The 24770-nt window shown below is 44.0% G+C and overlaps 1 protein-coding gene and 1 long non-coding RNA gene across 6 annotated transcripts in view; one reads left to right on the forward strand and one right to left on the reverse strand.

Moving 5' to 3' along the window:
* The window catches only part of PCDH19 (protocadherin 19), a 236044-nt gene that overhangs the window by 41336 nt on the left and 169938 nt on the right, over window positions 1–24770 (reverse strand). The window lies entirely within an intron of this gene.
* LOC137528623 (uncharacterized) overlaps window positions 6985–24770 on the forward strand; it is a 42069-nt gene continuing 24283 nt past the window's right edge. Inside the window, exons 1-2 of one of the 2 annotated variants that reach the window (XR_011023442.1) lie at window positions 6985–7310; window positions 21237–21598. This is a non-coding gene — a long non-coding RNA (uncharacterized lncRNA). The remainder of the gene's footprint in view (window positions 7311–21236; window positions 21599–24770) is intronic. The other variant, XR_011023443.1, reaches the window with a different exon arrangement.

Raw genomic sequence — 24770 nt, forward strand, 5'->3', positions numbered from 1 at the left:
GGCAGCCCTGCTGATTCTCTGCCTCTAATACGTTCAGCCATAGCCCCTGAACAAGCATGCAGCAGATCAGGTGTTTCTGACGTCAGATCTGACAAGATTAGCTGCATGGTTGTTTCAGGGCTGTGATTCAGACACTACTGCAGCCAAAGAGACCAGCAGGGCTGCCAGGTAACTGGTATTGTTTAAAAGGAAATAACTATGGCAGCCTCCATATCATTCTCACCTCGGGTTCACTTTAACACAGGTTATAATACGTGCTGCTTAATCTCCAGCATTTAGCTGCTTTCCGTAAAGAGGACCTGCAGTGACATACAACAGAATGTAGTAAATTATTTGGGATACCCACTTTTATGCAAATTATCCTGGACTCAGCATCAGAAACACTTCCTGTATCTATATATAGCTGTATATTAGTATGTAGCCCCTCCCTCCCAGTGATGTCACAGCCTAGGCTGCTTAGCTATGCAGAGTTCTTCTCCCAGAGCATTCTGGGAGGCAATGCATTATTTTTACTGGCTTTAGAGGTTTTTTTTTTTTTAAGAAATAAATATTCCGCAGAGTTGCACCTGGCAGGATGAAAGATATTGCAACCTGTAATAAATTTCAGAATGTAAATCAGGGTGAGAAATACACACACACTGTATAAAACACACACACACACACACACACACACATATACACACACGCACATACACACACTGTATAACACACACACACACACGCACATACACACACTGTATAACACCACACACACACACACACACACACACACACACACACACACATACACACACACACACACACACACACACACACACACTGTATAACACCACACACACACACACATGCACGCACGCACGCACGCACACACACACACACACGCACATACACACACTGTATAACACACACTGTATAACACACACTGTATAACACACACACACACACACACACACACGCACATACACACACTGTATAACACACACACGCGCACACGCACGCACGCACATACACACACTGTATAACACACACACACACACACACACACACACACACACTGTACACACACACACACACACACACTGTACACACACTGTACACACACACACGCGTACACACACGCGCACACACACACTGTACACACACACACACTGTACACACACGCACACACACACACACACACACACACACACACACACACACACACACACACACACACACACACACACACACAGTACACACACACACACAGTACACACACAGTACACATACACACACTGTATAACACACACACACTGTACACACACACACTGTACACACACACACTGTACACACACACTGTACACACACACGCACGCACACGCACACACACGCACACACGCGCACACACACGCGCACACACACACACACACTGTACACACACACACACACTGTACACACACACACACACACACACTGTACGCACACACTGTACACACACACACACACACACACACACACACACACACACACACACTATATATACACACACACACACTGTACACACACTGTACACACACACACTGTACACACACACACACACACACACGCACACACTATACACGCACATACACACACTGTATAACACACACACACACACACACACACACATACACACTGTACACACACTGTACACACACACACTGTACACACACACGCACACACTATACACGCACATACACACACTGTATAACACACACACACACACACTATACACCACACTCCATAATAGCTTTCGGTATTAGATAAGCCTTTGATTCCCTGGTCACCTGGCTTCTCTAGCTTGGTGTAATTGAGTTTGGCCGTTGAGAGGCGAGGGGGTCGTGATGGGAGGGGGAGTAGAGGCATATATGCAGACGTGTGTCTATTGCGGACTCGCACTTATCTGGGCAGGTTTTCTGTGAGTCGGGCCCTCTGGAATAGCAGCAGCTTTCGGCCGGAGATCTTAAGCCTGTGGTGTAATATAAGATGCCCTCTTATATCCGGTACTAGAGCTGAACACTAATATCTGGCAGCGGTCTCTCACTCTGTGCCATAAAGGGTAGCGGCACTTACGCACGGAGGTAGCGCTGAATGGGCCGCTGGGAGAATCCGTCCTCAGCCAGAAGAGTCTGTTCCATTTAACAGCATAGTGGGAAACACCTTCAGGTTTTTACCGGGGATGATAGCAGACTGTTCATTGCGCTTGGATTCTCTCTGCTCCCTCCCATCACAGTCTAAAGGTGGCCACTAACGGTCCAATTTCTAGCGAAAAATTGTTCAATCGGTCAGAAATTCTGATCGGATGAAAAATCGTTCACTACACCATCAACTAACCAATCATTGCTTCTTATCTATCACGACCAACAAGAAAATCCAAATTTTGGTTCGACGAAAATTCAATCGGATGATTGTTTTTATAATCGTTCATTATCGATTGTGCCCATCAACTGAGATTATTTACAACCAATCCTGTAAACAGCTATTTCCCACAATGCAACAAGGTTCACACACAGGAAACTGCCAGGAGTACCACGGTCCTCAGAGTTTCCTGTGGGAGGGGTTTCACCACAATATCAGCCATACAGAGGCCCCCTGATGGTCTGTTTGAGAAAAGGAATAGATTTCTCATGTAAAAGGGGGTATCAGCTACTGATTGGGATAAAGTTCAATTCTTGGTCGGAGTTTCTCTTTAAGAAGAGAGCACAGTCTTGTGGACGGAAGCCCGGGCCTGCATAGCTGTTTGTGGCATCGGATGCTACATATTGCTGCTAAAATGTGCCAACGCTGATAATAAATCAACATTCACACATTGCTGCCTTTACAACTGAGCTTTGAATTTAGCTTTTATTTTACACATGATTTACGCTAGGTACACACCATACAATTTTCTGTGAGATTTACCTGCCAGATCGATTAACCTCCCTGGCGGTTTATTTATTTTGCCAGGGAGGCTGCAATGTGGTTTTTTTTAAATTAAAAAAAAAATATTTCATGCAGCCAACTGAAAGTTGGCTGCATGAAAGCCCACTAGAGGGCGCTCCGGAAGCGTACTTTCGATCGCCTCCGGCAATCGAAAGTAACAAGATAGGCCACAATGAGCGGCCTATCTTGTTTCGCTTTCCTCGTCGCCATGGCGACGAGCGGAGTGACGTCATGGATGTCAGTCGACGTCCTGACGTCAGAGCCGCCCGATCCAGCCCCTAGCGCCGGCCGGAACTGTTTGTTCCGGCTGCGCTGGGCTCGGGCGGCTGGGGGGACCCTCTTTCGCCGCTGCACGCGGCGGATCGCCGGCGATCGGGCAGCACACGCGGCTGGCAAAGTGCCGGCTGCGTGTGCTGCTTTTTTCAAAATGAAAATCGGCCCAGCAGGGCCTGAGCGGCGACCTCCGGCGGCATACCCCGAGCTCAGCTCGGGATTACCGCCAAGGAGGTTAATTCCAACATGTCCAATCTGAATTTCAATCAATTTTTCAATCGTTTTTTAAGCTTTTTTTATTATTGATTTTCATTCAGTTCTATGAAAATCGATTAAAAAAACTATTGAAAAATCGATAAAAAAATCGATCTGGTAGGTAAATCTAACAGAAAATTGAATGGCGTGTACCTAGAATAACTCAATTCTGAACAAGTGTGAATAACACAATTCTTTTTGTATAAAAAGAAAACCTACAAAAAATAAAAAAAAATAAAAAAGGTCTAAACCCTTCTGTCATGTTTCGCAAGTCAAATAAACCTTTTTTTTTTTTTTTTTTGCTGGAGCTGAACTTAAAGTGAACCTAAACTTAGAACTTATTCACTGCTCTAAAAGATTAGCAACAGCATAATAGCCTTTGGGAAAAACATTTCTTTGTTGCAGCTTATAGAACTCCAATAGCGATCCTGCAGTTTTTACTTCCTGGTTTCCTGGGAGCACAGAAAGAGTTAACCTCCAGTGTTTGCATATTAACACAGAACCTCAGCACACCTGACTGACAGCCCTAAATGACACTTGCTGATAACTTGCAGATAAGGGGGAATTAGACAGGCTGTTCTCAGTAAACACACACAGGGTGGATTTCTCTGCGTTTCCCCATGTCTGCTGTGCAAGCGTTTTGGTCCACTTTAAACTTCAGCATTCTGCAGTTTCCGTGAAGTTTATAGTTAGATGAAATATCCTAATTTAATTTTACTTTTTTTTCCCCACAACCGCAACCCAATCGGCCCTCAGCGTCCGCCTCCTGCCAGCTCTCCCGGCCCCTTTTATTCAATATTTGGTCCGTTTGATAGCATAATTGATCGGCCTGCGCTCTCATTTTCCCCGCACTTCTTTTATAACTCGCATTAATGAATTATTGTAATTTTTTTGACTGTCAGCAAACTGAATGCGAAAGCTGAGCGTACAACATGATTTGTGTAAATTCTCATTTTCACTCATAATGACTTTTTGATGTTCAATTATAATTAAAATAGATTGCATGCCAAAAACCAGAATCATTAAAATGAAAAACTCGACACGACGCGAGCCGTGCGGCTCAAACCAGACGCACGCCACCGAAGGCGCAGTTAACCCTCGTCGGCAGCGTTTGGAACGGGTAGTTCTGATGGGAACCTTCCTGCTGGCAATCTGCAGTCTATTAAGAAGATATGAACTGTTATGGCCCCATAAAGAGTAAAGCCACATTTATTTACTGCTAATATTGATTTATCAACATATTTTGCAGCGCTTAGTACAATGTTGCTCTTTTCATATCACTCTTGGCCCCACTGGAGTTTATAATCTACTCTGTCTACAAGAAACACACACTCTCTAAAACAGGAGCCAATAAATACCCAAAGCCAAACACAAACTGTTTTCTAGTCCTGTCGGAAAGCCTCTTTGTAATATGTGTAACATCTCCTGGATTGGTTGATGTAAAATAACTCACAGAAGATGCTCAGAAACAGATACTTCCTGCAGTGTAGAGCTGCAGACTTTCTCAATCTCAGAGAGTCCTGTCTTTGCCCCACCCCTGAGGGTACATGCCCCTCCCATGAGGAACAGTCCTCCTACTTGTATACAAGGTTTAAAGTAAAACAGAAGTGATTTAAAAAGTCTGATACCTATGAAGAGGGAAGGATTTACATCCTATTGACCCTTCCCTGTCCCCTCTTGGTCCCCTCGTTCCAGAACTGTCCTCTCTGTTTCAGATATTTGACCAACTGGTCAAAAATAATGGAGACCCTCGAGAGGCTTTGGGACCACTCATGTCCCTGAGCATACCCGAAGATGGGCAGCTCCATTCTTTATGTGCACAAGCCTTGTTTTTATTTATTTTTTAATCACTATAGATTTGCTTTAAACCTGTTTTACCTCTGACTTCATTATTTTTTTGACAGCTTGAGATGACTTTGGTCAGAGGCAGGCTGGATAACGATATTGGCATCAAAGAGGCATCAGGTTTCAAATTGTATGCCTCAGCCAGATTGTAGTTCTATTTAAAGTGGACCCGATCTCTTGCACAGGACAGAAGGAAAACAGAGAGGAATGCACCCTGTATGTATTTAGAGAGTTTAGCCCATCTAATTCCCCCTCATTTGTGACTAATCACAAGTTGTATTTTGATCCCTGAGAAGTGTCAGCTGACAGCCGTGGCAGAGAGGCTAATTTTTTAAACACAGGATGTTAAAAATATGTCTGATTCCATGAGAGCAGGAAGTAGACACACTGAAGATTTATTGCAGGATTTCTATCAGCTGTAACAAAGAAATGTTTTTCTTTAAAGGATATTCTGCAGTTGCTTATCTTTCTGAGCAGAGAGGAAGTTCTGAGTTTAGGTCCACTTTAAATCATTTCCCACAAATTACCATCAGATCAGATAATACAAAATAAAACTTGTCTCTTTCACTCAATGAAAAGACTTGTGATTCACAGTAAAGATGTCCTTTTCCGGAAAGAGGATCCAGTAAATATTTTAGTGCAATTACGGATTGTTGAGGTCCCCCTCGTACAATTGTTTCGATGCCTTGAGGCCCTTCCAGGGTCAAATTTAACAACCAACATTTCTATCAGCAAGCAGGAATGTGGCTACACCGCCGCCGGCCCTCGGTAATTTAACGGATATTTTTGTCACAAAAGTTGATGTCATCCCAGTCTTTGATGTGCGGAGCGTTCAAAGCAAAACGCTGTGACTCATAGCGAACAATGAGATTTCAGGGGGAGAAAGAGGATCTTGTGGTGGAAAATGGCCGACCCTTTCTGAGAGAGGAATTAGGAGGCATTAAGAGAATAATGCCTTTCACATCCAACAAGGAGACCCCGTTCAGAGGAGAAGAATGAGGCCGATGTGTCCTCAAGAAACCACGTGATGAACCAACAACTTAGAAGTTTAGAATTTCTCCTCCTGTGTTATTCACCTAAAGTGACCCAAACTCACCGGATCACCCCAACCTGGTCCTCCTCTTCCACTGATCTTTCCATAAAAATATCTCTCTCTCCCTCCACATCTCTTTTACCTAAATCTACCCTTTAAGGGACACTTAAGTCAAACAAAAAAAATGAGTTTTACTCACCTGGGGCTCCCAATAGCCCCCTGCAGCTGTCCGGTGCCCTCGCCGTCTCCCTCCGATCCTCCTTGCCCTGCCCGCAGCCACTTCCTGTTTCGGTGACAGGAGCTGACAGGCTGGGGACGCGAGTGATTCTTCGCGTTCCTGGCCACAATAGCGCCATCTATGCTGCTATAGCGTATATCATATACCATATAGCAGCATAGAGGGTGCTAATGTGTCTGGGAAAGCGAAGAATCACTCGCGTCCCCAGCCTGTCAGCTCCTGTCACCGAAACAGGAAGTGGCTGCCGGCGGGGCCAGGAGGATCGGAGGGAGACGGCGAGGGCACCGGAGAGCTGCAAGGGGCTTGTGCTGTCACAACAGCCTCTTTTAATGTTATTTAACATTATTTATATTCTTTGTAATAGTATATTCCAGACCCCCTGCAAGATTTAGTTGTTTAGCATTTCCCAACTGTAACTCCCTGCTCAACAGCCTTGTCTAGATGTTTCTGCAACAGTTGAGTTCAGTTAGTGAGGAGATCCTGCTGTGCTTGTAGTCGCATCATATTTTTACCTATGAATATGCTCTAAAAAACATCTTTGTATGCTTTCAACGCAAGTAAAGATACTACAGATTATACTTGGAGTCATTATTTCATCGAGTAAACTGCCTGTGGAGGTTTCTAATTCAGTGTGGAGTTATACTGCTATACAGACTGGGTCTTCTGGAGTATGCCTCACACATAAAGCGGGAATTCGAAACAGAACAGGGCTATTGAAAGCCCTAGGTGAGTAAAACTCATTTTTTTTGTTTGACTTTAGTGTCCCTTTAACTCCTTACTAACTGACTAAGCTCAACCCTAGAGTCAGAAAAATAACAGAGGCGCCAGAAAAAATAAAATACTTTAAAACTTCTAAAATGGGGGGTAGAGGATGACTTACCTCTCCAATAAGGACACAGTGATAATATTTAAACAATTTATTTTTACTCCAACAATCTTTGCAACGCGTTTTGCGGGTCCAAAGGCCGCTTACTCAGGCAAGATGAAACAAGGAGCAACTCAATGAAGACAAATTCACGTATTCATAGAATTTTATTGCACTGGCAATGCGTTTCGTGGGTGCATACCAACTTCCTCAGGCCAAAAAGCAGTGCCTAATAGTGCTTGTAGCCACAAAAGATTTTTCAGATTTTTATAGCCACTTGTTGGATGGGTGTGATCACCTTTTTCTACCTACGGAGGGCGACATCTTAGCCTGAGTGGGGACAGGCCTAATATCCTTGGAATCGCTCTTAGTGGTTGCCTACATCTGGCAACCCCTATTTGTGAGTATAATCTTAGAATTTTAAATGAACGATAATCAAATAACAATAATACACTATTGGAGCTCTCGATTTCTTCTTCTTTTTGTGCCCAACCTTAACCCTTTGCCTAACAAAATGCTAACAATGACCTTTCACCTGTTCCCAACCGTGACCTTAGAGAGGCCCTTGAACTTGCCCACACACAATAAAATCACTCATAGGGGCTACCGTGTTGCCATTTCTCACTGCAGATAAAAACTTAGCTAGTTCTACCCTGGTCGATAACTGCCCGATATGCTAAACCAATCAATCTCTACCTATTCAGAAATCAATCAGACAATACTCCATTTATACATCACACTACACACTTTGTCTGAACGCTATACATTCCCTGCCACCCCTTCCCTTCTGCTCTACTACACATTGCAATGTTGGTTTAAATCCCAGCCAGGGCACCATCTGCACAGGGTTTGTATGTTCTCCCTGTGTCTGCATTGGTTTCCTCCAGGCATCCCAGTTTCCTCCAACATCCCAAAAACATACAGATAAATTAATTGGCTCTCCCCTAAAAAGAAATGTCCCTAGACTATGATGAACACATGACTATGGTAGGGATTAGATTGTGAGCTCCTCATGAGGACAGTTAGTGATAACTCTACTGTATATACTCTGTACAGCACTGCGGAAGATATTGGCGCTATATAAATAAAATATAATATGAATCCATCAATCTCCCCACAAAAAAAAATAGAGCCCAAAAACTGATAAAAAATAAATCTGCCAGATTCTATCAGTGCTCTCGCTGGACAGAAAAAGTGATTGTATGTGTTACTAGCATTACTAACGCAGGGATTGGAGCCGCTGCAGACAGTAGCAAGTAAATTCTGCTAATGGAGCTCCCTAGGCAGAGGTTTGTTTACCCTAGAGGTCACAGCAAGGTCAAACTATCCGAAAGTCCAGTCCACAGCATAAAGCCATAGAGATAAAGTCAAAACTAAGAAAACGGAATGTCTGAAAGATACTTTTGTCGTGCATACACAATCTATGCTTTTAACCCTCTTTGTGAATAAGTTTAGGTATATATATATATATATATATATATATATATGTAACAGACATTTCCGTTTGTCTGCCACGCAATGTATTCTTGTTGTGTAATGTCACTTGCGTCTGTCTGGTTAGCCTACTCTCTCCCTGTACCGCCTGCCATGTATCTGCAGAATGCTGGTATCTGTTTGTTCAGCAGTATTACCATGAAACCCCGCCCATCCCCGATCCCTCAAACCCATAGGTGATGAATGTGATGCTACTACAGCAAACTGACTGAAAGCCTTGAGAAATGATATGACAAATGTATGACTGAAGGAGGTGTTTATGTGTAGAGAAATAATCAGAGGATACAGTGTGCCTAAAATTAAAATTTAAAAGGTTTCCTGAATTGATTACCGGTATGTGAGAACAGCGGTTACTTTCCGGGTGACCCTTGTATACAGGTGATCAGATTCACTTTCACAGGGTGAGGCTGCAATGCCACAGAGTAATGAAATAACTGGCATTTCTCTCATTTCCCAGAGTTGAAGAAAATATGTAAAATTTCAAAAAATGTAAAAGTATTAATTACAAAAACAGCTACAAGCAAAACAAAACGTGTAATAAATACCACTGAGGAGTGATTCACCACAGTGCAATTCCATCCGGGGAACGCAAAGAATGCTCACACAAAGGTGAGCTCAAGTCCGACCATTGTCTTGGCAGCTTTAGATAGTATTAAAGGGATACTGTAGGGGGGTCGGGGGAAAATGAGCTGAACTTACCCGGGGCTTCTAATGGTCCCCCGCAGACATCCTGTGCCCGCGCAGCCACTCACCGATGCTTCGGCCCCGCCTCCGGTTCACTTCTGGAATTTCTGACTTTAAAGTCAGAAAACCACTGCGCCTGCGTTGCCGTGTCCTCGATCCCGCTGATGTCATCAAGAGCGCACAGCGCAGGCCCAGTATGGTCTGTGTCTGCGCAGTACACTCCTGGTGACATCAGCGGGAGCGAGGACACGGCAACGCAGGCGCAGTGGTTTTCTGACTTTAAAGTCAGAAATTCCAGAAGTGAACCGGAGGCGGGGCCGGAGCATTGGGGAGTGGCTGCGCGGGCACATGACTTCAGTGGGGGACCATTAGAAGCCCCGGGTAAGTTCAGCTCATTTTCCCCCGACCCCCCTACAGTATCCCTTTAATATTAATAATATAGCCTCTGTGAGGTTGTTGCTGTCGTCTGTGTCCCTGCTGGAGATATATAGGCAGCGCTCGGAAATGTTTCTCTGAAAAATTGCACAACATACTTAAACTGTTTATTTCACTTTATCCTGAAGATAATCGGCTGTCACTCCCAGTAAGTTCCTAAATGCCTTCTTTTGAAAGCCCTACAAAATGTACTTCTGGCTTATTTGCAAAGAGTTAGATCTCAGCCCCTCCCCCCTTCCGTGCCCCTTAAAAGCCAGGCCTCAATGTATTATGTCCAAACAGCTGAGCATATGAATAAAACAATGATTCTGATTGGTTGCCCTGAACTTCTAGTCCAATGTTGCTCTAGATAACATCATGCTGGTCTTGCTAAATCGATCCCAGTGTAAAAAGCAAGGCAGGTATTCCCTTAAAGCCCCTATGGGCCAATCATGCAATGTTTTATGTCTGGACATCCCGGATCTTCACAACACACCTTAGATAATCTCTTCTAGAAGAAACACCAGTTTCCCGCGCTTTAAGATGCACAGCTTAGCAGAAAGAACCAATGTCACTGACTTGACTTCAGTCTACTGTATTCCTGAAGGCCAACTCACGGCTAACATTATGTTCCTGAGATTACCTATTAAGAGGCCCAGGAAGTCCTCGTCACCGGTCGTTACCTTATTAATGGCCTTAGCAAGGCATCCTTTTATGATTAAGGGTGTACCTTGCATTAGCTTCTAATTTCTTTGACCTTTTAACAAATTGTAAATAGGACAGAAAAAGGTTCCAGATCATTGAGAAGGTTTTCGAACGGGAAGTTTAATGGGAAAATCTATATAGCGCAGTGTATCCGAGGTCCATGTTGAGGTGATGAGGATGTTTTTTTTGTTATGGTGGAAGGTATATTTTAGTAGGATTACAATATAGATTTAAAGTAGAACATTATATTAAACTATAATAATTCTCAAGCTATCTCGTAGATACAAGGATTTTATTGGTCTGCACCGAGAAAAATATTAGTTTATTACATGTCGCCATTTCTCACTTGTAAGGCCCCTTCCACACTTACGTGTCTCATCGCGGTACTCTCCCCCGCCGCTGCTCGTGGCGGTGGTCATTAATGTCTATGAGACATGCCACGCTGTTTGTGATGTGATGGAAGTGCACCGGGGCCGTGCAGAAGGAATGCACACGCCGCAGTGTGTTACTCTGCAACTCCCAGAAGTGCACCGGAAATTAATTTATTCCAGTCACACCGTGGCAACAATGCATGGTGCAAGTGTGGTCATTACACACTGCACCGTTACTGCAGTGCGGTATTGTAAAAGGGCTCTAAAGGAAAGAGGTTAGGAGAGTGATCTCTTCGTGTTGGAAGAGGGACCTGTGCCCGATTCTTATGTGCTCGTCTGCAAAATATGGCAGCTCCAAAAGATTTCTATGACGTGATTTTAAATGCAATTTGAAAAAAACTAAATCCTGATCATTGAGCTGTTGCATGACCTATTTTCAGTCATTCTTTAGCGGTCACATAGATGGACTCTCATTCGACTCTAGAGTACTCTGGTACACAAAGGATGATGATCGACTTAATTACTGCAAGTCGCCCAGGTCCTGTCTCTGCAAAATAAATGGAAGTTATCACCCTCCCATCACCACCGTGCTTCACAGTTGGTATGAGGTCTTTGTGCTGACTTCACCACACATGGCACTGGTGCAATATTTTCAAACATCAGTTTGGTCATGTCTGTCCTAGGGATATTGTTCCAGAAGTTTTGTGGTTTGTTCAGGTGCAGCTTTGCAAACGTGTTTGCCTACAGAAAAGAGTTAGGATAACAAAACATAAGCAGACTAGCATTTGGTCAGTACTGTATATGTTTTGTACTTCTGTTGCTGGATATTGTGACTATGTGAACTGTGTATGTACAAGTAAATATAGTCCTCACCAGTGTCTGTACAACGCCACAAGGGATGCTGGCACTACGTAAATAATAAATAATAACAATACTTTAATCTTCTCATGAAACTATCCGATTTGGCACCTTCCGGCTAGGGTGACCACATGTCCTCCAAAAGGAGGACATGTTCTCTTTTTTTAAAATGGTTTCCGTCTTCCAGGCATTGCAAAAATCCATTATTTCACAGAACAACAACCAGAGTTGACCGTTTTTTACGAAATACATATAATACATACTGAGACGAAGCAGCCTTCTGCAATTCTCGACTCGTCCGCTTGACATTACGTTAGGCTATCACGCTATCAATAACTATGACATAAAGTAGTGGGCGTGGCAATAATGTTTTATACTCAACAGTTGACCATCAAAGCAATGTTTTTGTAAAATGTGGAATTCAAAACAAACAGAAAAGTCTAGAAACTGTAAAGAGAAAAAGTTTTTTTGATGGTTACAAGATTGAATATCCCTGTTTTGAGGCAGTAGGAAAAGAAGGTGTCACGTACGGTAACCGTGGGGTTGGAAAAAATGGTAATTTTCGTCCTCCTATTTCACCAACAGTGTCTTTTTTTAGCCGAACCCATCTGGTCACCCTATTTTAGGCTCTACCAGTTGGTTGAGGCTAGAATTATGACATGCCAGTTATCCACACTAGTCACTGTAGCACCTGAGACTCAATACCCACTGCCCCGCACCGCTGCTATCTCTAGGTAGTTTGGACCATACCCAACCAGCAAGGCCTTGCTGCATCTGCCCTCCGCAACCTCTTGCAGTTTCCCGCCACGTTCAGCCGTTATCTTGCTTATTATATTCCCGGCTGTTTTCCTGCTGCACTCCGAATCTCGTTAAGCGCTCCCATTTCCCCCACCGAGTTTCTGAAAATCTTATTTCCCTCCAACGTTTTCTCCTCCGCATTACAGTTGTCTGGTCGGCGTCGCAATGCAACAGTCCCATCCCTGGCATGACACCCAGCTTCAGGATTCCAAATTTAGTCGCGAGAAGGAAGCCTGAGAAAGGTTAATAGAGTGGGGCAGTCTGCAACGTGCGCATCCTGGTGCCAGGGCCATGTCTTCAGTCTGCCTTCAGACTCATTAGCCGGCGAGATTGATTAGTCACGAGCTCAGGAAATGCGCACTGCTGCGTAAGCACGAGTTTGGGACTTTATTCTCCCCCATCACCTGATAACTGAGAGATAAATGACTTCTCTCGGCCTCCGATAGCGTGGAGGAAACGCCGTTCTGATTAAATATTACACATTTTTATTCCGCGGGTTGTCAGGCAGGAAAATGTGATTTTCAAGGGAGCTGATTTTTAAGTCTTTATTTCTTTTTTGTTTTTTTCTGCTGCCTTTGTACATCTTTCCGTTCCTAATGATTGGCGCAGTTCTGCGGGTCCCGCGGAAATCCGGATGAGGGGAGATTCGGGGACTGAAGGTTTAGTGACACAAAACTGAATTAGTGCTACAGAATACACAGATAGCGTACGGTGACCCAGAACCACTAGGCATAAAGAGATGATTTGCATATTTGGGAGTGATGAATCATGGGAAACCACAGTTGCTGACTTAAAGGGAACCAGAGACGAAGGAACTTAAAGAGGAACTTCGGTGAACATTTTTACTGTTGGCAGGTGATGTAGCAGCTGCATGGTTTTTGGCAGTTGGAAACATTTCCCACAATGCAACAAGGTTCACAGACAGGAAACTGCCAAAAGGTCGAACTTTTTTGTGGGAGGGGTTTCTTGTGGGAGGCGTTTCCCCACAATATCAGTCATACAGCACCCCCTGATGGTCTGTTTGGGAAAAGGAATAGATTTCTCATGTAAAAGGGGGTATCAGCTACTGATTGGGATAAAGTTCAATTTTTGGTCGGAGTTTCTCTTTAAAAAATGAAAAAAATTTTTATACATAACTAGGGCTTCCTCCAGCCCCATCAGCATAGATCGCTCCCAGGCCGCCGTCCTCCGCTTCCTCTATTGCCGGTACCGGGGTCCCGTCAATTCCGCAGAACGCGGCCGGTTGTATGCTTCCACAGTGGCACAGTGGCTCCCTCCATCTCGCCGGCGCCTGCCTAACGCATGCGCCTGTGCAGTACGAAGGGAGCGCACTGCGCATGCGTCAACTGGGCCCTGACTGGCTGAAGAGACGGGACCTGGTACCAGGGGATAGAGGCAGCGGAGGACAGCGGTGTGGGAGCGATCCATGCTGCTATATGGAGGAAGCCCCAGGTATGTATCAAATCTTTTTTTTTTTTCATCTCTGGTTCTCTTTAAAGTGTTCTAGAGATGAGAATCGTCTCTAGTACATTACTTACCAAGGGCTTCCTTAAAGAGAAACCGTAACCAAGAATTGTACTTCATCCCAATCAGTAGCTGACACCCCCTCCTTTTCTCAAATGGATCCTCAGGGGGCGCTGTATGGCTGATATTGTGGTGAAACCCCTCCCACAGGAAACTGTGAGGGCCATGGTCCTTGCAGTTTCCTGACTGTGAACCTTGTTGCATTCTGGGAAATAGCTGTTTACAGCTGTTTCCAACTGCCAAGATGCTGCAGCATCTCCTTCCAGTGACATCACCGGCCAGCAGTAAAAATGTCCCCATGTGAGAATGTAAATCAGGGAGAGGAAAAATTTTACAATGAGCAAACACTGACTAAATCATTTATACATAATTATTGTAAAAATGAAGCACTCTTTTTATTACATTATTTTCACTGGAGTTCCACTTTAAGCCCATTTAGGGCTGCCTGTCCCTCGTGCAGGCGGCGCAGATCGCTCCCAGGGTCGGGAGCCATGGCGGGGGAGAGCGCCTGGCTGGGCATGGACTCAGCCAGGCTTTCGGGGACAATCGTGGGTGACAGGAGTCGACGAGCAGCCCTAACAGAGCTTAAGGAAGCCGCACGTAAGTATGGAATCTGAGACGCTGCTCATCACAGGTTCACTTAAAACCACACCTGAAGTGAATGGTATATGGAGGCTGCCATATTTATTTCCTTTTACACAATACCAGTTGCCTGGCAGCCCTGATGATCTTCTGCCTCTAATACTTTTAGCCACATCCCCTCAACAAGCATGCATCAGATCAGGTGTTTCTGAAATCCAGTGTGACTGGATTAGCTGCATGCTTGTTTCAGGGTTGTGACTCAGACACTGCTAATGCATGAAAGATCAGCAGGGCTGCCAGGTAACCGGTATTGTTTAAAAGGAAATAAATATGGCAGTCTCCATATCCCACTCACTTCAAGTGTCCTTTAAAATACAACTGAAGTGAAAAGATGGAGGCTGTCATTGTTATTTCCTGTTAAACAATACCAGTTGTCTGGCAGCCCTGCTGATCTATTTGGCTGCAGTAGTGTCTGAATAACACCAGAAACAAGCATGCAGCTAATCTTGTCAGATCTGTCAAAATGGTCAGAAAAACCTGATCTGCTGCATGCTTGTTCAGGGGCTATGGCTAATAGTATTAGAGGCAGAGGATCAGCAGGACAGCCAGGCAACTGGTATTGCTTAAAAGGAAATAAATATGGCAGCCCCCATATACCTCTCACTGCAGTTGTCCTTTAAAGCTGAATTATCCCAAATACCTTCTGTTTTAAGAAAGCAAATTATAACTTAAAACTGATTAAGGAACGGTTCCCACTTGATCGGATGGAAAATGGCAAAAGTGCACCCATGCCATCATCCACATTATGGGGCTCTGTATGGCTGATATTGTGGTGAAACCCCTCCCAAAATGTGATGTCATCACCATGGTCCTGGCAGTTTCCTGTCTGTGAACCTCATTACATTGTGGGAAATAACGGCCTTTTCCAGGTGCTAATCAAGCAGCCAGTATCTCCCTCTGTGCAAAGAACTCTCAGTAATGAACATTCCATACAGATCACCTGGCAGCAGTAAAGATGTCGCCACCACTTATAAACTTCAGAATGTAAATCAGGGAGAGAAAAGATTTTACAATGGACAAATGGTGACTAAATCTATTAAGTAATGTAAAAAATTAAGCAATTGTATTTATTAGGTTATTTTCACTACAGTTCCTCTTTAAATACTATTTAGGCAGGGCGCTTACTAGTCCGTTCCACTTCGCATGTGTTTTCCAAGTTTCTGGCGATCTGTTTTCTATATTCAAGTATTATTTTTTTAATTCGATCCTAATTTTTTGGGATTGCGGCTAAAATATTAAATTGGAAAACAAACAAAACAATGAACGAATGTGAAAAACCTGATTCCTTAGCCACTAAACTCAGTGACTGAGCGCCGGTGCGCATTTTACTGTAAGTGGCAAAACTTGTAAAAATCTAATAGGTGTGCTCCCCCTGCCTAAAAGGACAACTGAACTGAGAGGTATATGGAGGCTGCCATATTTATTTCCTTTTATACAATACCTGTTCCCTGGCAGTCCTGCTGATCCTCTGCCTCTTATACTTTCAGCCATAGCCCCTGAACAAGCATGCAGCAGGTCAGCTGTTTCTGACATTATTGTCAGATCTAAAAATATTAGCTGCATGCTTGTTTCTGGTGTGATTCAGACACTAGTGTAGCCATATAGATCAGCAGGGCTGCCAGGCAACTGGTATTATTTAACAGGAAATAAATATGGCAGCCTCCATATGCCTCTAGCTTCAGTTGTCCTTTAATGTTTTACAGTTAATAACTTTTGAAGGGCAAAAAATGATTTTGTAGGTATAATTTACAAACGCCCGGGCCAAAGAAATTCATGTCATTCTCTTGTAAAGAAAGAAAAATGATGCACAACGTCTCCACAACGGTCACTTAGATCTCAATTTCGAACCGCAGAAGAAAACGCTATTTGATTTTTGTGACAGTAAAAAATCCCACTGCAACCAATCAGCTTCTTCTGGTTCAGAAGAAACGACTGCGCTGAATAATTTGTCAGATTGGCTGCTGGCATTTAGACACCCTAAAAGGCGCTTTGAACACTCCGCGTTGAATTGAATAACAAGTAGAATATGAGAGAAGTGAACGGACAGAAGAATGGAATATGGGGGAAGCGGTTTGAGTGTCCGGCCTGCTGAGTTCCTGCGGCGGATTGTCGAGTCGCCGGCTCTCGGCTGTCATCTATCAGCGTCCATTGAAGCCAATTCCATTCCTTTATCGGTTACAACACTTTCAACTCAACAATAAATCCCGACCAGCCGTCCGCCTAGTTTATCTCCATAGCAACTCGATCTGTCACCGACGTCCACAGCAGTGAGAGGCAGAATTTGTATTTTCCCGAAGAGCGGCGACGTCCGCGGCGGCGGCGGCTGTGTGTAGGGCCAGCGTCACGTCCCGTGAAACACGTCTCTATCCTCTACGCTAGGCCTTTGTGTTGGTAATTCAGCCTTCAGCAGATGGACTACGCTGCATAATGCAATCAGGCTGCTCCTTTTTATAACAAAACATTTGCTGCTGTATCTACAATGGGCTCTCCGAGAATAACAACGTCACTTGGAGAAAAATTCTATTCACGCTAAAGTCCAACTCCGTAGAAACACCGGCCTCCTAGATCTGGGCGGCACTGAGGGGCATGGCTTCCCATCATCATCTGTGTGGAAGTTTTTTGATTACAAATGTCCTATCACTGTCTAACTCCCCTTGACATGCTATTTTTTACATACATTTTGGTGCTTGCCCCGCCCATTAGCCCTTTAATCTTAGATGTAAATTTCACACACATGACCTCTGCTGAGCTCTTTAAATTGACCTTTCTAGGTTGGCCGTGCCCTGTTGCTTTCTACGAGAGAGGGTGTTGCCAAACTGGCACTCCCCACCCATTCCAATAAGGAGGTAAGTTGTGAGGCTGAGCCAGTGTGATTTCAGCAACAGGATCTCCAGTGTATGAACAAGGGAGTCTGTCAGTTCATTTTACCCATCATAACCACTTAGCACACAACTGCAAATTCACCTACCTCTCCTCTACCCAATGGTATGGTCCAATATAATACAACTGCTAATTTACTGACCTGCCATCTACCCAATAGTATGGTCCAATATAACACAACTACTAATTTACTAACCTGCCATCTATCCAATAGTATGGTCCAATATAACACAACTGTTAATTTACTGACCTGCCATCTACCCAATAGTATGGTCCAATATAACACAACTGCTAATTTACTAACCTGCCATCTATCCAATAGTATGGTCCAATATAACACAACTGTTAATTTACTGACCTGCCATCTACCCAATAGTATGGTCCAATATAACACAACTGCTAATTTACTAACCTGCCATCTATCCACTAGTATGGTCCAATATAACACAACTGCTAATTCACTGACCTGCCATCTACCCAGTACCCAATAGTATGGTCCAATATGACACAAATTCAATGCTAATTCACTGATCCTCTCCTCTACGCAATGATCCAGTATGACGCAATTGCTAATTCATGTACCCTCTTCTCTCAATTTCCCTATGGTATGGCCTATTATGACATTACTGCTGACTGCGAGTCTGTGAACAATGGGGTTCATTCTCAAACCCTTTATTATTCATTTTCTCACTTTACTTGTTTTTCACCCCATCTACGTGACCTCTTTTAAACACCAAAAAGTACTAAAATTAAGGCAAAATAAAAAGTAATATCAGAGTTGAGTCAATTGGGAACAACTGCTGAAGGATTTCCTTGGGAAGTTCTAAAAAGTTGTTTAACAAGGTGAAGAGAGATCATTTGTGAGAAAAGTTTTGTGAATCAGGCTTAATGTTTAATAAATCGAGATCATGTCGAGACCATGTCCCGTGATATCCGTTCCTTCAGGCTTTCAGGAAAATGGGCTAAATGGTTGGGTCGTCTTTAAGATTCCTGGTGTGCCGGCCCCGAGGAAGATTATCTGTTTGCTTTTTACAGATTACAGAACTGTTGGAAAAAAAGTGGGAGATTTCTCTCTGCCACAGCTCGGTTTTCTAGAAACGTAGGATTATAATGAAAAAGAAATGTGGTAAGAGATGCAAATTGCAGATACGCCTGTTCATGTTGGAAACACCTTGGCTCTTGTAGGCTTGCTGTTCATAATGAGCATAACAGCTACACTGTTTACTGTCGCGGGATGTGTAAACTATCCGTGGCCTACACGGAGATGGCGGATGAATAATTGACAGATCGTGTACCGATCCAACTTTCATGTTTTTCAGCACGGAAATCTGACAGAGAGCGCTCAACCCGGGTTGTCAAGGAAATAGACAGATTCGGTTCACCATCATACATTCTACCATATAGTAATTTGGGTTATTATTTAACGTGCTTGTCTGTGTCGGTCCACGGCTGCATGTAAAGGGGGGTTGAAACAACTAAAATTGTCTAAGTTAAGGTAAACCAAAGCTAAGATAATAGTGGCCATTGGCATTCAGATTTCCGTTTAGGTAAAATTAGTAAAATACTCATACTTTCAAATTTGCGGGGGGGGGGGGGGGGGTGGGGGGGGAGGGGGTAGTCACTGAACGTCACACAGCGTCCGATATCTTGTCAAATCAACTACTAACATTGCATATACTGTGTATAAGATGAATACTGTGCAGGTACCAGCAACATAAAATACATAGCATTGAAGAATGAATCTTGTTTTGAGTCTAAAAATCCTTCCTTTCGATTGTCCTGGGCGGTGGTCACATGACTATGCCTACATATGGCAGCGGACTCAGGTGCATGCTGGGAACAAGGCCAGGTTTAACCCTTACACTACTGTGGACATCTATAGGTGTTCCATGTTTTTGCATCCATATGCCGCGGAGGTCTAAAGGCATTTTAGAACAAACCAATTTTCGCCCATCTATAGGCATTTGTTTCCCTTTCCCAATATTCCTTTGCCACGGACTTTAAATGGAGTTTAGTATAACATTTTGACTCAGTGCCAACTTTCTTCTTTTGAAAACATAAAGTGTTTGATGCTCAAAACTGTGTTAAAACGGGGTATTTATTGCAAATCAGTCAAGGTAAAGGGAAGGCTGTGAAGGGTGAGCCCAGACCTCCTGAAAGATGAATCGAGGGGACCTCATGACCCCCAATAGCCTAACTAGATGGACCGGTCGCAGCGATCACACACACCCAAACGCCTGCTGGCCAGCATTAGGTCTCAAATGATAGTCCAGTATTGGCAAGATGCTGCACGGCAGTAAGTGAACATATGGCCAAGGTGACAGGCACAGATCTCACTGCTCCTTCCTGGATACACAGCGCATTGAGTCTTAAACCTCCAGGGATGTGGTGTGTGTGTGCGCCGATGCTGGAATCCCACTAGCTGATCATGTGATGTGCAGCCGCTGTGTCACACGTGGGTCCTGAGGTCTGCCCGGTTCTGCCTCCTCCCCACCTACATGTTTCGTAGATCACTGGGCTTTCTTAGGGTCTGAGCCCACTAACACAGTTGTGTCCACTTCTGTCTTCTTTTCAGCATCTGTAACATTGATGTGTAACTGAAAAGTGGACACAGCTGCGTCAGTGGGGTCAGGCCCTTAATAAGGCAATCAGAGAGACACATTTTCCAGTGGTTGATTTGATTGCATGAAAATACTAAGTATGCTCCTGCTGCATGCAGTCTTGTGTAGGCATAGTGAGCAGTGTACAATACCATACGTATATTTTTTTGCCAACTTTCTGCTTTACTTGAAATATGCAAATAATTCTAAGATGATGCAAAATTATGCAAATGTTACTGCACATTTATGCAGCTTAAAAATGTGCCAATCCAATGCTGCCACAGCAAGATTTGATTGGTTTATTTTACAATAGATGTTTGAAATAGTTAGCATAATTCTGTATCGTAATAATTAGAATAGTTCTTAATCATCTGAGAAGTATTTTCACCTCAATGACATCCCTGCTCAATAACGTGGACTCCAGGTACATGCAGATTTGAGCAAGACATTTAATAAACCTGATTCAAAAAATTAGCTGGCACATTAAGGGTTAAACAGAGAGAAGTTCTTTCCCAGCATGCCTCTGTATCTGCTGCTTCCTGTAGGCATTATCACGTGACCACAGCACAGGAAAATAAAAATGCATACTTTTCAGTTTCACAACAAAAATCACTGCTGCAGTGCTGTATATTTTATGTAACCGGGCAGTCACTACAAATACAGTATACAGTAACTGTAGTTTTGTTGTAAAGGGTAATTGTACTTTAAAGCACATTTTATCTCTCTCTAGCCACCCTTTGGGTGTAGTCAATATGATTTAGAGAGCAGACATTTTGGGGAGAGAAGTCCTTGACCTTGATGTCTTCTTTATGTGCAGCAATCAGCGAGGAGAACGTCTCCACAGCATCTGCCCCGCAGTCATCGGTGACTCGTATATTACAGAGCGTACATCTCCGTCATGTTGTCTGCAACAATCGCCCCGTTTGAAGGTTTCCTTTACACATTAATCGCAACATCCGCTGACTGAAAGATTTCAGGCCTGCTCAGCAGCCATCTTGTCAGCAGGAAACGGTCCTCTGAGCCGCTTCGCTTTCTGCAGACGTTTTATCTCCACACCTCGAGAGATGTAGTCGGGTTTAACGCCAAGCGTGAGGAGATGTATCTGCACTTCAATACGATATATCACCCCGAAGAGGCTTACCGTGTCAGGCTCGAAGTAAAAATGCCTTCTATCCGCAGGTAAATAATCACCAAATAGACATTATTGCTCATTAAGGTGATTGACCATTCAAAATCAATACCGAGAGTGAATTTCTTACATACTCAAGTAAATTAAGCATGCCTTGTAGGAAAAGCTCTGTGGGAGGAGGGGAAAAAATATATCCCTCAGAATTATTATTATTGTCTTACGAGCTTACCAGAAAATTAGGCAAACTGGCAGCCAAGTCCTGTCGTCTCCAGGTGGACGGGTAAGAAGAATGGCCATGCCACGCTTTTAAAAGCTGAAGAGCTGTTGTTATGGTAATCAGAGGCCATAATTGTGAAGAGACGTTCCCCATCTCTCTCGTATTGATTGTTATGTCCTCGGGGCGGGCCTGGCGAGAGATCTGGCATCCTCAGACTATCACCTCCATCAAATAATGCGAGTGTCGGAGCCGAGGGCCCAGCACTTCACGGCAAACATGCTTATTCCCTTCATCCCCTCAGGTGTCTGCTGGGCAGATAGCTGATAAGGCCAGCAGATATTATAATGTGGTAAAGAATGATTCATATTCTTCTCTACTCTCCGTTATCTGGAAGGTCGCGCCGCCACACAGCTGGCTGAGGACCAAATGCGTCCAAGCAATTCACTGCAGTCGCACAAAAAAAAGACGGGTGAATGAACTTAAATTCATTTTTAGCTCACCAATTTAGTTCTTTTTTTTTTACAGCTGCGTGTCTGCATGGAGGCCTTGTCAAGAGACCAGCCCCGGACTTGTTAACGGCAGATATTCTGCTTGCCAGAACTGGCTCGGATAGCATCTACATCAAGTGGGATTTTTAACTCTCATATGCATTATTTTACTAATAACATCGGGTTCATTCCAGCCAGTCTCACCTAAGTGATCTGAAGCTGGATTTATTTTTTCAAAAAATGGATTTGATCATTCTTTCATACGGTTGGTTGCCGGCCAAAAATTGTATTAAGAAAAAGAATCAAGTGTCCCGACCCCGCAGTAGCCTGTGCCAAAGATGGCCACCGTCATACATTTATACAAAAGCGAATTACATAATGTCAAATATCTTCTAACACTACCCCCCCCCCCCCTCCCTTTCCCAGGAAAACAAAAAAAGTGAAAACTTATATTTATTCATCGCATTCCCTAAAAAATATTCTATTGTCTATTGTTCAGTTCTTCAAAAACTGATGTTCACTTACAGATTTTCTTTCTTTATATTTGTGATAAAAGTGAGGACTGACTAGAAGGGAGATTCTTGTTTTAAATTTTTTTTTTTTGGGGGGGGGGGGGGGCAGAAATCGATGTAATAACTACAAATCAGACACAGCTATTCCCTAAAAGGACCATAGAGTACCACAAAGGGAGGAGTGGAAACAGCTACCTATTCAGGCTTCAAATGGACCCCAAGAGCAGAGCCGGGACAAGGTCCTCCAGCACCCAAGGCTGAGACACCAAAGTGCGCTTCTCCATCCCTCCCCCCCCCCCCAGCCGTCACACATGGATTGCTATTAGACTAAGAGGCGCCCCAGGGCTCCCAACACCTTAATCTTTAGTTATCTGGCTTGCAGTCACTGCCATGTATCCCCTTTTCTTATTTCTCTCTGCTTCAAACACAATAGGTGAATGATAGCTGAGTGAATTGTGCGCCCCCTCCTACACTGCGCCCTGAGGCTGGAGCCTCTCTCACCTCTGCCCCGCCCTGCGCCCTCTCCTACACTGCGCCCTGAGGCTGGAGCCTCTCTTGCCTCTGCCCCGCCCTGCACCCTCTCCTACACTGCGCCCTGAGGCTGGAGCCTCTCTCTCCTCTGCCTCGCCCTGCGCTCCATCCTACACTGCGCCCAGAGGCTGGAGCCTCTCTCGCCACTGCCTTGGCCCTGCCTATGAGCAATAATCTTTATGCACCCTCCTTTTAGCAGAGAGCCCAAAACTTAACAAGCAGGCACCCACGGAAGACAGCTATCCTTACTGCATTTCATAAAAAGAGAGTTTGGCATATCTTTGACACAAGAATAACAGGGAGGCTTACACTTCTAAAATGTGCATATTTATTGATGCAGACACAAAACACACGTTTTGGGCACACCGGTCCCTTCATCAGGGAAAAACCGGTCCAAATATGCAAGACAAGATAATCCACATCACTCCTTGGTTTATCTTCTCCTGCTTATTTGGTGTAAGCGCTTTCCACACTGGTTGGTGGTGTATATACTTTTAGCACTTTGGTGTGTGCTATATTCTGCACAACAACACTCATTTATCAAGGTCCTTAGTGATTATTTTATTTATTAATATTGTTTTGTGTGTTTATAGATGTTAATGGTCAGATCATTTTTGCCCCGAGGAAGGGACCTGCATGCCCCGAAACATTGGACCTGCGTCTGCATCAATAAATATGCATATTCTGGAAGCAAGGCCTCTCTATTATCATGTGGATTACAGATGGGGGTGTTTTCAATTAACCTGAAAATTTGGCTTGAGCATGCCAACTATTAGCATAGATAGACTAAAGGTGGGTGAAATTCTGCTGTCTGCTTGCCATATCTTTGGAAAAATAATCTTCTTATGAACTCAAGGCCAAATGTAAAAAAGATCCCCCTCATAGCTCATAATTTAGAATACACTGGGATTCCTATAACACACAGTAGACATAGCATAGGGTGGGCAAATCGCTTGCACATTAAACACACCTCAACGGCAACATCTAGCAGTCAAGTAAGACACTTTGGATTGCAGGCATGTCCATCTCGAGTCCTCAAGGGCCGAGGTTATTACACATTTTTGGCACAGCTGAAATTAATTGACGGGATTGAATCAGGAAGGGTGTAGTTCATTCCTCAAGTAGAAGACATTTCTCCACATTTCTCAGTCCATCCTAATCATTGGCATGCCTATGACCTTCGACTCGAGGATACCTGTGGCTTCAGGGCATCACAATCCCAGCCGGGATGAACTTAGACTCTTGTCAATTCATAAATGCAGTTTTATAATATGCTAGGATAGGATTTATTGAACTTTGCTCTGTGGATTTGGCTAGGAAAACTAACAGCTGGCTGGACATAACAAACCGTCTTGCTTACCCCCAACTCATCATACAGACCTGGTTGATGGAGTGGAAAAATTCACTCCATCCTGCTCACAGAATGAGAAACAGTGCTGTGCAGCACTTTAAGGCCTCGTTCACAGTGGGACGT

This window comes from Hyperolius riggenbachi, chromosome 8 (assembly GCF_040937935.1).
Source record: "Hyperolius riggenbachi isolate aHypRig1 chromosome 8, aHypRig1.pri, whole genome shotgun sequence".
Taxonomy (NCBI): domain Eukaryota; kingdom Metazoa; phylum Chordata; class Amphibia; order Anura; family Hyperoliidae; genus Hyperolius; species Hyperolius riggenbachi.